Source organism: Bombina bombina, chromosome 1 (assembly GCF_027579735.1).
Source record: "Bombina bombina isolate aBomBom1 chromosome 1, aBomBom1.pri, whole genome shotgun sequence".
Lineage (NCBI taxonomy): Eukaryota > Metazoa > Chordata > Amphibia > Anura > Bombinatoridae > Bombina > Bombina bombina.
The window spans coordinates 594,681,803-594,693,826 of NC_069499.1; positions in this window are offsets into that span (position 1 = coordinate 594,681,803).

Consider the following 12,024-nt stretch of genomic DNA (forward strand, 5'->3'; position numbering starts at 1 on the left):
ACTACGCCCAACTTGCTTTTTTTCCTGCTGTCTTCTACTCGCCATAACTGATGTTTTAGAGTGAGAAGCAGTTGAAATATATTTATCCAGAGACATTTGGGTCAAAAAAGAGAAAGAAAGGGGAAAAGAAAAACAATAAAGCATGCTTATAATCCTGTTTCTAGCAATTAGTTATTGCACTCCCCCTGTAGGTGTCAATAAGTAAACCAAATTTCTGTATATCAGAAGAATAGACAAACCGTAATTCAAAATTCGTTACAGGCCACAGTAGTACAAATAGGGATATCTCGTCAAACTTAATGTGACAGGTACCACGCCCCTTTATATGCAAACCACACCCCTTTATAGGCAAATCCCCGCCCCTTTATAGGCAAATTCACGCCCCTTTATAGGCAGATTCACGCCCCTTTATAGGCAGATCCCCGCCCCTTTATATGCAGATCCCCGCCCACTCTCCTCCCAATATTTCCACCCTACCTGCCCACTATTTTCCATATTTTACGCCCCTTTTATGGCTTCTTCTAAGAGCATTTTAACATTTATTTTAATGTTAAAATAATTCCCTTTTATGGCTTCTTTTAAGAGCATTTTAACATTTATTTTAATGTTAAAATAATAAACAATATAATTTTATTTTAAATAGTGTTGTGTTAATGTTTTATGTATCATTTAACTGATATTTTGTAACATTTCAATGAATTTAAATTTAAAACAAAACAAAAAAAAAACAAATCAGAACACATTTTAATTCAATGTATTCCTAATAAGGCTATTAAGAAAAAAAAAAGATACAAAATATCTTCTCTGCGTAATGTCCGAGGGCATTACGCAGAGAAGATATAAAATAGATATCTTCTCTGCGTAATGGGGCTCGATCATTAGACAGAGAAGATATTTGGTATCTTTCTTAATTAACCAAAAGTTGTTAAGCTATACAGTCTTTTTGAATCTAAAAAGTGTTCAACATGCAGTTGTCTGATACATGCTGGAGAAAATATGAGCTAATTCACATATCTCTTACACAGACAGAAGTATTCTCCCTGCAAAAACTGCTGTCTGTAGATAATGTGTGCTAATCCACACAGCTCTTGCACAGAAGCATTCCCCCACCCCTGCACAACCCCTCACAACTAAAAAAAACCTCCCACATAGACACACCTCTTTTTAGTATAATTTCTTGTATCAAATTTATACTGATTCTACATGCACTTAATATTAAAAGCAAATACATTTTATTTCTTCTTTTCACATTCTTTGTGAAATGCTATGATCAACACATGTCTAAAATTAGATAGGGTTGTTAAACACTGTCAAATGTTTATTTCAACATTCCTCCATGCTTTAAAATGACCACAGGTCACACAGGTCAGTGCAAGTGACAAAAAGATAATGTTTACATCTTTTTTTTTTAAGAATAGCCTCTGTTTACTCATGAAAAGGTTATGACCAACACATGTCTTTTTTTTTTTTAAGAATAGCCTCTGTTTACTCATGAAAAGGTTATGACCAACACGTCTAAAATTAGATAGGGTTTGTTAAACACTGTCAAATGTTTATTTCAACATTCATCCTTGTGTCAAAATGACCACAGGGTACAGTTCAGTGCAGATGACAAAAAGATAATGTTTACATCTTTTTTTTGTAAGACTAAATAGCCTCTGTTTCAGATTAGACATGCTTTCTTTCCTGGTGAATGGCTATTGATAACACATGTCAAATGTTTATTTCAACATTCATCCTTGTGTCAAAATGACCACAGGGTACAGTTCAGTGCAGATGACAAAAAGATAATGTTTACATCTTTTTTTTTGCAAGACTAAATAGCCTCTGTTTCAGATTAGACATGCTTTCTTTCCTGGTGAATGGCTATTGATAACACATGTCAATATTTACAGCTTTAACAGTTTGCTAAACTACATGAAAAAAAATGTCTGATTTTGGGAGATCACCGGATAAAAACCATGAAGTTGTATTAAGAGATATATATTATAATCCATTAAAAACCGGGTCTTTTGGAGGGGTACATAATCTGTATCGTGTGGCTAATCAATATGATATTAGCAAAGCAACAACTCAAGCGTTTTTAAATTCTCAAGATACTTATTCACTCCATAAGCCTGTTAGACGTGTTTTTGAAAGAAACAAAATATATACAGCGTCTATAGATATTCAATGGCAGGCTGACTTGGTATCAATGATTGAATTTGCTAAATATAATGATGGTATCAAGTATATTCTCACCGTTATAGACTGTTTTTCTAAATATGCGTGGGTTGTCTGTTAGTCTAATAAAACAGGCTCATCCGTTGCAAAGGGATTTCAAGAAATTTTTCAAGGTCGTCGTGTAGCTTTAAAGATTCAGACTGATAAGGGTACTGAGTTCTTAAACGTGGCTGTCCAAAAAGTATTTAAAAAATATAAAATTCAACATTTTGTAGCAAACAATGTTGTTAAAGCAGCCATTTGTGAACGCTTTAATCGTACATTAAAAACTAAAATGTGGCGGTATTTTACATACCACAATACCTACAGATATATAGATGTGTTAAATGCTCTTATATTTAGCTACAACAATACATACCACAGGACTATACGTTGTTCACCTGTAAACGTGACACAGGAAAATTCACTGCTCATTTGGAAAAATATTTATGGTGTTTCTTCAAAATCTAAGAACATTAAGCCTGCTTTAAAAGTTGGTGACCATGTCAGGATTTCAAAGTTTAAAGGTTTTTTCACCAAAGGCTACGAACAAAATTTTACGGACGAGATATTTGTAATAGATGGTGTGAATACACGTGGTTCTAAACCTCTTTATAAACTGAAAGATTTAGCAGGTGAAATTATTGAAGGTAGTTTCTACACTGAAGAAATTCAAAAAATATCACATGATGACAATCGTGTGTACAGAATTGAAAAGGTTCTAAAACAGAAACATATTAGAAGAAAACTATACTGCTATGTGAAGTGGAGAGGTTACCCAAATAAATTCAACAGTTGGATACCCAAAAGTCAGTTAACTACATTATAGTATAATGGAGCAGTCCTCTTTTTATTTAACTCTACTAAGTAACGCCTCCTATCATATGTTCCCTAACAATGAAATTTCTAGTTTTACAACAAAGCTAGCTAAACCTGTTACATTAAAAGGCGAATGGGAGGTTGGCGTAAGAGAGGTTATGTACCCCCACACTTTTGATCTTCTTGAAGCGCCTGATTCCAAAATAACTATAACAACACAGAACAAACCAATCACTTATGTGCATTTGAAGCCTGGTTATTATAAAGATATGAATGATATAGTTAGAGCTATTAATGATAAATTATCCACGCTTCAAAATTTAAGTATTGACGTGAAGCTAAAGTACGATGAATTATCACGGACAGTTCGAGTAGTAGGTAGTAGTGGCAGTATCATTACGGTTTCAGAAAAGTTAACTCATATCTTAGGACTTAATAATTACGGATTAAGAAATGACGTTAACACACAGGCTGTCAAGAATGAGAATGGAAAGATATATTGTGATATAAAAGCAGGATTCTACACACTTTTTATCTACACCGACATCATAGAACATTAGCGTGTAGGTGACAGCTTTGTACCATTGCTGCTCGCTGTCAATATTACGGGTGGAAATAACGAAATTATTACGCATCGTTATATCGATCCAGACTATGTGCCTGTCAGTAAACATCATTTTGACCGTGTTACAATTGAGATAAAGAACGACCAGGATAAAAACGTGGCATTTAAGTACGGAAAGGTGATCATTAAGCTACACTTTAGGCCACGTAAAAAAGAGTTGTTCTAAAAAAGATAAAATGGTTGCAATGAAAGTTTATGGTGACCCCGACATATACAGCAATTATTACAGAACACAAGCAGGAAATGGCCTACCTGGATTTCATGGTAGTTCATACATGTATGGCCGTGGAATAGGTGGTGTGTTTAGGAACTTATTCAGGATGGCAGTACCTTTGTTTAGGCGTGGGTTTGAAATTGTAAAACCACATATGAAAACAGCAGCACAGGGTATAGCAAAGGATGTGGTGAGCCGTGTGTCCTCAGCTGTTATGAATAAAATGAATAATGGTCCACAAGAGGGAACTGGCATTGTGTATATTGCTAACAAGAGAAAAACAAAAAGAAAGCATGATATTGCTTTTCCACCAATGTTAACACAACACATAATTAAAAACCGTGCACGCAAAAGCAGAAAGAGACAGAGGCCACCAAGGCGTTCACCAGGTGACATCTTCTAATAACCACACAGTTGTCATTAAAAAAAAAAAAAAAGCTATGGCGTTTATTCATAATGGATCCTTAGAATGTGCCAAGTCAGAATTGGATATTTTTCAAATACAACCTACACAAACAAGTATAGAAAAATCACTCTATGTGGAAATACAACCCCTGACAGCAATTATTGAAAATGCACACATTGTCTACAAATCCTATAACCACAAGCTTTGGTAATTGTCCCAGAAATAAATTTTCTTGATTACATACACGGCTACCTGCAGCGATAGAATACACTTTCAGTCCGACTCTATCCAGAGCATATTTTGCATTTGCTGTTAGCAGGCCTTGCGCATGACCTATTCGCACTGCTGGTGATATTTGCACTCTTTTGACAAAAAGTGATGCATTCAAGATTTGTACTTTATACTGTTCTGCTTCTGCAGACATAAGACAAAATGCATCTTTATTTCTAGTAAGTTTTATTTTCAAATCAATTCCGTTTAACATTAACTTTTCTTGGAAAAACAGGTCACTGTGAAGATGACCTAGTAATTCAATAGTTTTACCCCTTTCTAACATGTGCGCTCTTTTGTTAAAACCTTGATTGTCTCCACCCAAGACACGTGTGTCATGGTGACCCGCTGTATCTTTATAAAACAGTCCACCTGTGAATTGCGTTGATAGTGTATCAGCACTATAATTAAGAATTGTTTCAATGTACCCACGGTAAGCGTAAAGATTATTTGATTGTGATACAAGTCTGTCTCCTAATGTGACATCCACTTGATTAAACAGTGTGGACAGTGGATAGTTGATGAGGCTGACTCGGGCCCCCTCAGGAGGTGGTGTATTGTCTTGTTTAACAATTTTGCATGTTATGAACAAAAGGGTGTTGTTCAGATCAAAATAATGATCTCCACTTCCAGCTATATAGAACTCTAAAGGTGCATTTTCAATAATTGCTGTCAGGGGTTGTATTTCCACATAGAGTGATTTTTCTATACTTGTTTGTGTAGGTTGTATTTGAAAAATATCCAATTCTGACTTGGCACATTCTAAGGATCCATTATGAATAAACGCCATAGCTTTTTTTTTTTTTAATGACAACTGTGTGGTTATTAGAAGATGTCACCTGGTGAACGCCTTGGTGGCCTCTGTCTCTTTCTGCTTTTGCGTGCACGGTTTTTAATTATGTGTTGTGTTAACATTGGTGGAAAAGCAATATCATGCTTTCTTTTTGTTTTTCTCTTGTTAGCAATATACACAATGCCAGTTCCCTCTTGTGGACCATTATTCATTTTATTCATAACAGCTGAGGACACACGGCTCACCACATCCTTTGCTATACCCTGTGCTGCTGTTTTCATATGTGGTTTTACAATTTCAAACCCACGCCTAAACAAAGGTACTGCCATCCTGAATAAGTTCCTAAACACACCACCTATTCCACGGCCATACATGTATGAACTACCATGAAATCCAGGTAGGCCATTTCCTGCTTGTGTTCTGTAATAATTGCTGTATATGTCGGGGTCACCATAAACTTTCATTGCAACCATTTTATCTTTTTTAGAACAACTCTTTTTTACGTGGCCTAAAGTGTAGCTTAATGATCACCTTTCCGTACTTAAATGCCACGTTTTTATCCTGGTCGTTCTTTATCTCAATTGTAACACAGTCAAAATGATGTTTACTGACAGGCACATAGTCTGGATCGATATAACGATGCGTAATAATTTCGTTATTTCCACCCGTAATATCGACAGCGAGCAGCAATGGTACAAAGCTGTCACCTACACGCTGATGTTCTATGATGTCGGTGTAGATAAAAAGTGTGTAGAATCCTGCTTTTATATCACAATATATCTTTCCATTCTCATTCTTGACAGCCTGTGTGTTAACGTCATTTCTTAATCCGTAATTATTAAGTCCTAAGATATGAGTTAACTTTTCTGAAACCGTAATGATACTGCCACTACTACCTACTACTCGAACTGTCCGTGATAATTCATCGTACTTTAGCTTCACGTCAATACTTAAATTTTGAAGCGTGGATAATTTATCATTAATAGCTCTAACTATATCATTCATATCTTTATAATAACCAGGCTTCAAATGCACATAAGTGATTGGTTTGTTCTGTGTTGTTATAGTTATTTTGGAATCAGGCGCTTCAAGAAGATCAAAAGTGTGGGGGTACATAACCTCTCTTACGCCAACCTCCCATTCGCCTTTTAATGTAACAGGTTTAGCTAGCTTTGTTGTAAAACTAGAAATTTCATTGTTAGGGAACATATGATAGGAGGCGTTACTTAGTAGAGTTAAATAAAAAGAGGACTGCTCCATTATACTATAATGTAGTTAACTGACTTTTGGGTATCCAACTGTTGAATTTATTTGGGTAACCTCTCCACTTCACATAGCAGTATAGTTTTCTTCTAATATGTTTCTGTTTTAGAACCTTTTCAATTCTGTACACACGATTGTCATCATGTGATATTTTTTGAATTTCTTCAGTGTAGAAACTACCTTCAATAATTTCACCTGCTAAATCTTTCAGTTTATAAAGAGGTTTAGAACCACGTGTATTCACACCATCTATTACAAATATCTCATCCGTAAAATTTTGTTCGTAGCCTTTGGTGAAAAAACCTTTAAACTTTGAAATCCTGACATGGTCACCAACTTTTAAAGCAGGCTTAATGTTCTTAGATTTTGAAGAAACACCATAAATATTTTTCCAAATGAGCAGTGAATTTTCCTGTGTCACGTTTACAGGTGAACAACGTATAGTCCTGTGGTATGTATTGTTGTAGCTAAATATAAGAGCATTTAACACATCTATATATCTGTAGGTATTGTGGTATGTAAAATACCGCCACATTTTAGTTTTTAATGTACGATTAAAGCGTTCACAAATGGCTGCTTTAACAACATTGTTTGCTACAAAATGTTGAATTTTATATTTTTTAAATACTTTTTGGACAGCCACGTTTAAGAACTCAGTACCCTTATCAGTCTGAATCTTTAAAGGTACACGACGACCTTGAAAAATTTCTTGAAATCCCTTTGCAACGGATGAGCCTGTTTTATTAGACAAACAGACAACCCACGCATATTTAGAAAAACAGTCTATAACGGTGAGAATATACTTGATACCATCATTATATTTAGCAAATTCAATCATTGATAACAAGTCAGCCTGCCATTGAATATCTATAGACGCTGTATATATTTTGTTTCTTTCAAAAACACGTCTAACAGGCTTATGGAGTGAATAAGTATCTTGAGAATTTAAAAACGCTTGAGTTGTTGCTTTGCTAATATCATATTGATTAGCCACACGATACAGATTATGTACCCCTCCAAAAGACCCGGTTTTTAATGGATTATAATATATATCTCTTAATACAACTTCATGGTTTTTATCCGGTGATCTCCCAAAATCAGACATTTTTTTTCATGTAGTTTAGCAAACTGTTAAAGCTGTAAATATTGACATGTGTTATCAATAGCCATTCACCAGGAAAGAAAGCATGTCTAATCTGAAACAGAGGCTATTTAGTCTTACAAAAAAAAGATGTAAACATTATCTTTTTGTCATCTGCACTGAACTGTACCCTGTGGTCATTTTGACACAAGGATGAATGTTGAAATAAACATTTGACAGTGTTTAACAAACCCTATCTAATTTTAGACGTGTTGGTCATAACCTTTTCATGAGTAAACAGAGGCTATTCTTAAAAAAAAGACATGTGTTGGTCATAACCTTTTCATGAGTAAACAGAGGCTATTCTTAAAAAAAAAGACATGTGTTGGTCATAACCTTTTCATGAGTAAACAGAGGCTATTCTTAAAAAAAAAGACATGTGTTGGTCATAACCTTTTCATGAGTAAACAGAGGCTATTCTTAAAAAAAAAGATGTAAACATTATCTTTTTGTCACTTGCACTGACCTGTGTGACCTGTGGTCATTTTAAAGCATGGAGGAATGTTGAAATAAACATTTGACAGTGTTTAACAACCCTATCTAATTTTAGACATGTGTTGATCATAGCATTTCACAAAGAATGTGAAAAGAAGAAATAAAATGTATTTGCTTTTAATATTAAGTGCATGTAGAATCAGTATAAATTTGATACAAGAAATTATACTAAAAAGAGGTGTGTCTATGTGGGAGGTTTTTTTTAGTTGTGAGGGGTTGTGCAGGGGTGGGGGAATGCTTCTGTGCAAGAGCTGTGTGGATTAGCACACATTATCTACAGACAGCAGTTTTTGCAGGGAGAATACTTCTGTCTGTGTAAGAGATATGTGAATTAGCTCATATTTTCTCCAGCATGTATCAGACAACTGCATGTTGAACACTTTTTAGATTCAAAAAGACTGTATAGCTTAACAACTTTTGGTTAATTAAGAAAGATACCAAATATCTTCTCTGTCTAATGATCGAGCCCCATTACGCAGAGAAGATATCTATTTTATATCTTCTCTGCGTAATGCCCTCGGACATTACGCAGAGAAGATATTTTGTATCTTTTTTTTTTCTTAATAGCCTTATTAGGAATACATTGAATTAAAATGTGTTCTGATTTGTTTTTTTTGTTTTGTTTTAAATTCATTGAAATGTTACAAAATATCAGTTAAATGATACATAAAACATTAACACAACGCTATTTAAAATAAAATTATATTGTTTATTATTTTAACATTAAAATAAATGTTAAAATGCTCTTAAAAGGGGCATGGTACCTGTCACATTAAGTTTGACGAGATATCCCTATTTGTACTACTGGCCTCCAACACCATTTTTACCTGATACTCCATATCCCAATCGGACCAGTAGCCCTAACAGCGTATTTCTACTAGAAGGTGTTTTTATCCCAGACTTTATAAAAAGGAAGAAAAAGAAAGATTATTTATCCTTATAAACATGAGGAAAAACTATTACCCTTTCCTTATAAATATCAGTAAATGAAGTGAATTCTTATGTGTCCACTAACCTAAGCAATTGGAGGTATTTATACCCCTAGTTTAACAAGTTAATTATTACATTCCCGCAATACAAGAGACAAATTCTTATATAATAGCAAAGTGAGCAATCAGTGTTACCAAAATTAGTTACAGGACGTTCACACAAATTTTTTTTTTAATAATATTTTTTATTGAGGTGAAATACACTACATGACAATTAGGCAATAATTTGCATGACATACAAATACGAGAATAAATTACATAAATACTGGAAAAAGAATGAAAATAGAATAGCGTCCACCGAATCTCCAGATAAAGTCATGCCACAAAAGGAAAACAAACATTATCTAGGCATACAAATAGAGAGAAAAATTTCAACCTTTTGTTTTCTAATATAGTGAGTCCCCATTAGGATATGGTAAAATAAAGATATAACATTTACCCCTAGTGAGATATGGAGGCCGCTCTTGGACCCCCTGAAATATTAGTAAGTCATACCGGGGGTATTTGGGGGAAGGGAAAACAATAAAATGGGCTACTCTTGGACCCGAGATGTGATTTAAGGAAATATAAAAGCAACACTTAAGTACAGAGGGTTATTAAATCATGCACCATTAGCTATTGAGTCGCTTGCAGGCATAATGCCCAGAGATAATTTCTCCTTAATGAATACTAATTTACAGGGAAGGCTGGGTGAGGAGAAAGATGCATGTCTAATGAAAGTCTACACATCTAATATTTCAAAGGGCTAAATAGACATTGTTACGTTGGCAAATTTTAAACTGCCTTCACCATCTGGTGGAGAGACTTGGTATCTATGTATAGTAGCATGGTTATACCATCGTCTGTCCAGGGATCTAGCAAGGAATATTAATGAAGGGGAGAACATAAGAGTTAGAATAGTAATATATACATACATATGGGGGGATTAAATATACTTTGAGCATTGTCTGAGGAATATTTGAACAATATAGTCTCCATTTCAGTAATATCAATAAGGGGGAAAACATAAGAGCTAAAAGACAAATATATTCTTATCAGGGACTTTAAATACACTTTAAACATTAGGTAAGCTGGAATTGGTTACTGCATAGCTCATTATGGGGGGATTAGTACTGGTCACATTATGCATATTAATATACTAACAAATAGGTGCGTGCTGTCACATAAACATACAATCTAACCAGAGGTAGGGAAAATATTGAGAGAGACAGACTAAACCCCCCATTCTGGAGTAATACAAAAAATCTAAGGAATATTTAAATAACACTCTCCCCTTCAACGACTTAACATCCTACCCATCAAAAGAGCTTGAAAACGGGTTGCACCAGTTCATAAAGTTCAGTACACAGACGGCCCATAGATCAATGAGATAGAGTTCTCTTTCTTTTCCCCAAAACGCGCCCAGCTAGATGGCAGGCTCACTGTGGTATGGGAACATGTCTAGTAGCCCCCAGGGTCAAAAGGCCGGCAATAATGGAGTGTGTCTGCATAAACCATGAGCTGGTAACAAGTTTCCTGAGAAGTGTCCCACACTGATGTATGGTTTCTCGGTCTCACTCTTACCAGAGGAAGGCAATGATGTGCAGCAAAGAATCCCACCGCTATGGCCAGATCTTCCACAGTAGGGCTCTTCTCACAATAAGCGGGTGTCATCCCGGGTTGTTTTTTTAGTTCACCCACTGTCACCTTACACTCACAGTGCTCCATAGACATCTTGCTGGCGTCATTAGCGGTGTATGCAAGGTGAGCTATTTCTAGGCATAGGGATGCGGCAGTCACTTCAGTTGCGGTCAGCTGTTGCCTGGAGACTCAGAGTTGTAACCCGCTCATGACCGGTACATCATCCGGGTAGTCATCCCCTGCTGGAGGGTTCTTATCAGGTATGCTCAAGTGCGGTGCTGCCGTAGTCGGGGTGGAGATGCTGGGCTTGACAAGCTTGGAATAGGCTCTTGGAGACTTGTAACTGCGTTAGTTTTCTCTACACGGTCTCCTGGCTTCATTTGGCGGTGTCCGACTTGTCTCGCTAGCTCACGGAGGCCATCCCACTCACCATCCCAAGCTTGTTGTATCCGCACATGGTGGTCATGCAGCAGCCTTGTTACGGCTGCAAGTATCATCTCTGCGCCTGACGCCATCTTTAGTAGGTAGTGTATAAAAACAGGAATATCCGTGATATTATATACCATGGATCTCCTATAGGAGGCGCTGAATGAACAATGACAGATATTATTAAAATAAATGTGCAACTTATTACCCAATATATGACTTGTTACACAATATGCATAATATAAAGAAATTAAAAGAAGTTAAATTAAAATTGTGTATATACAGACGTGGCACATGACCAATCTGACAATAGAAAAGTTCCAATAGTATCTCAAAGTCCAAATGTGGAAAAGGCAGCTCTCGGTCTTCACCCAAACGATGGTGTAACTTCTAAAATGGACAGCTGTAATGACAACAAAAACAGAGGCGCCACATGTGTAGATCAATAAGGACCAACAATATCCAAATGAAACAAGCTACAGGATACTCACAAACATGAAGGCACTCAATTGTGCCTATAGGAACAGGTTGGTATTTTCACAGCAAACCAGCTCGCTGTACAAGGGAATGCCCGTCGTGATGTCCTATGGTTCTTGTTGTCCCAACCGTGACCCTTGCCTGGGTCACTTTCAGAAGAAAGAAACTGGAGTGAAGGGGGGAGAAAGGCTAAAACAGCCCTTAGGTTACTTGCAAGTGAAATGCCACACTAACACCAGGCTTGTATAAAAATTTTATTGTGCAAAAATAAAAATACCATCAGT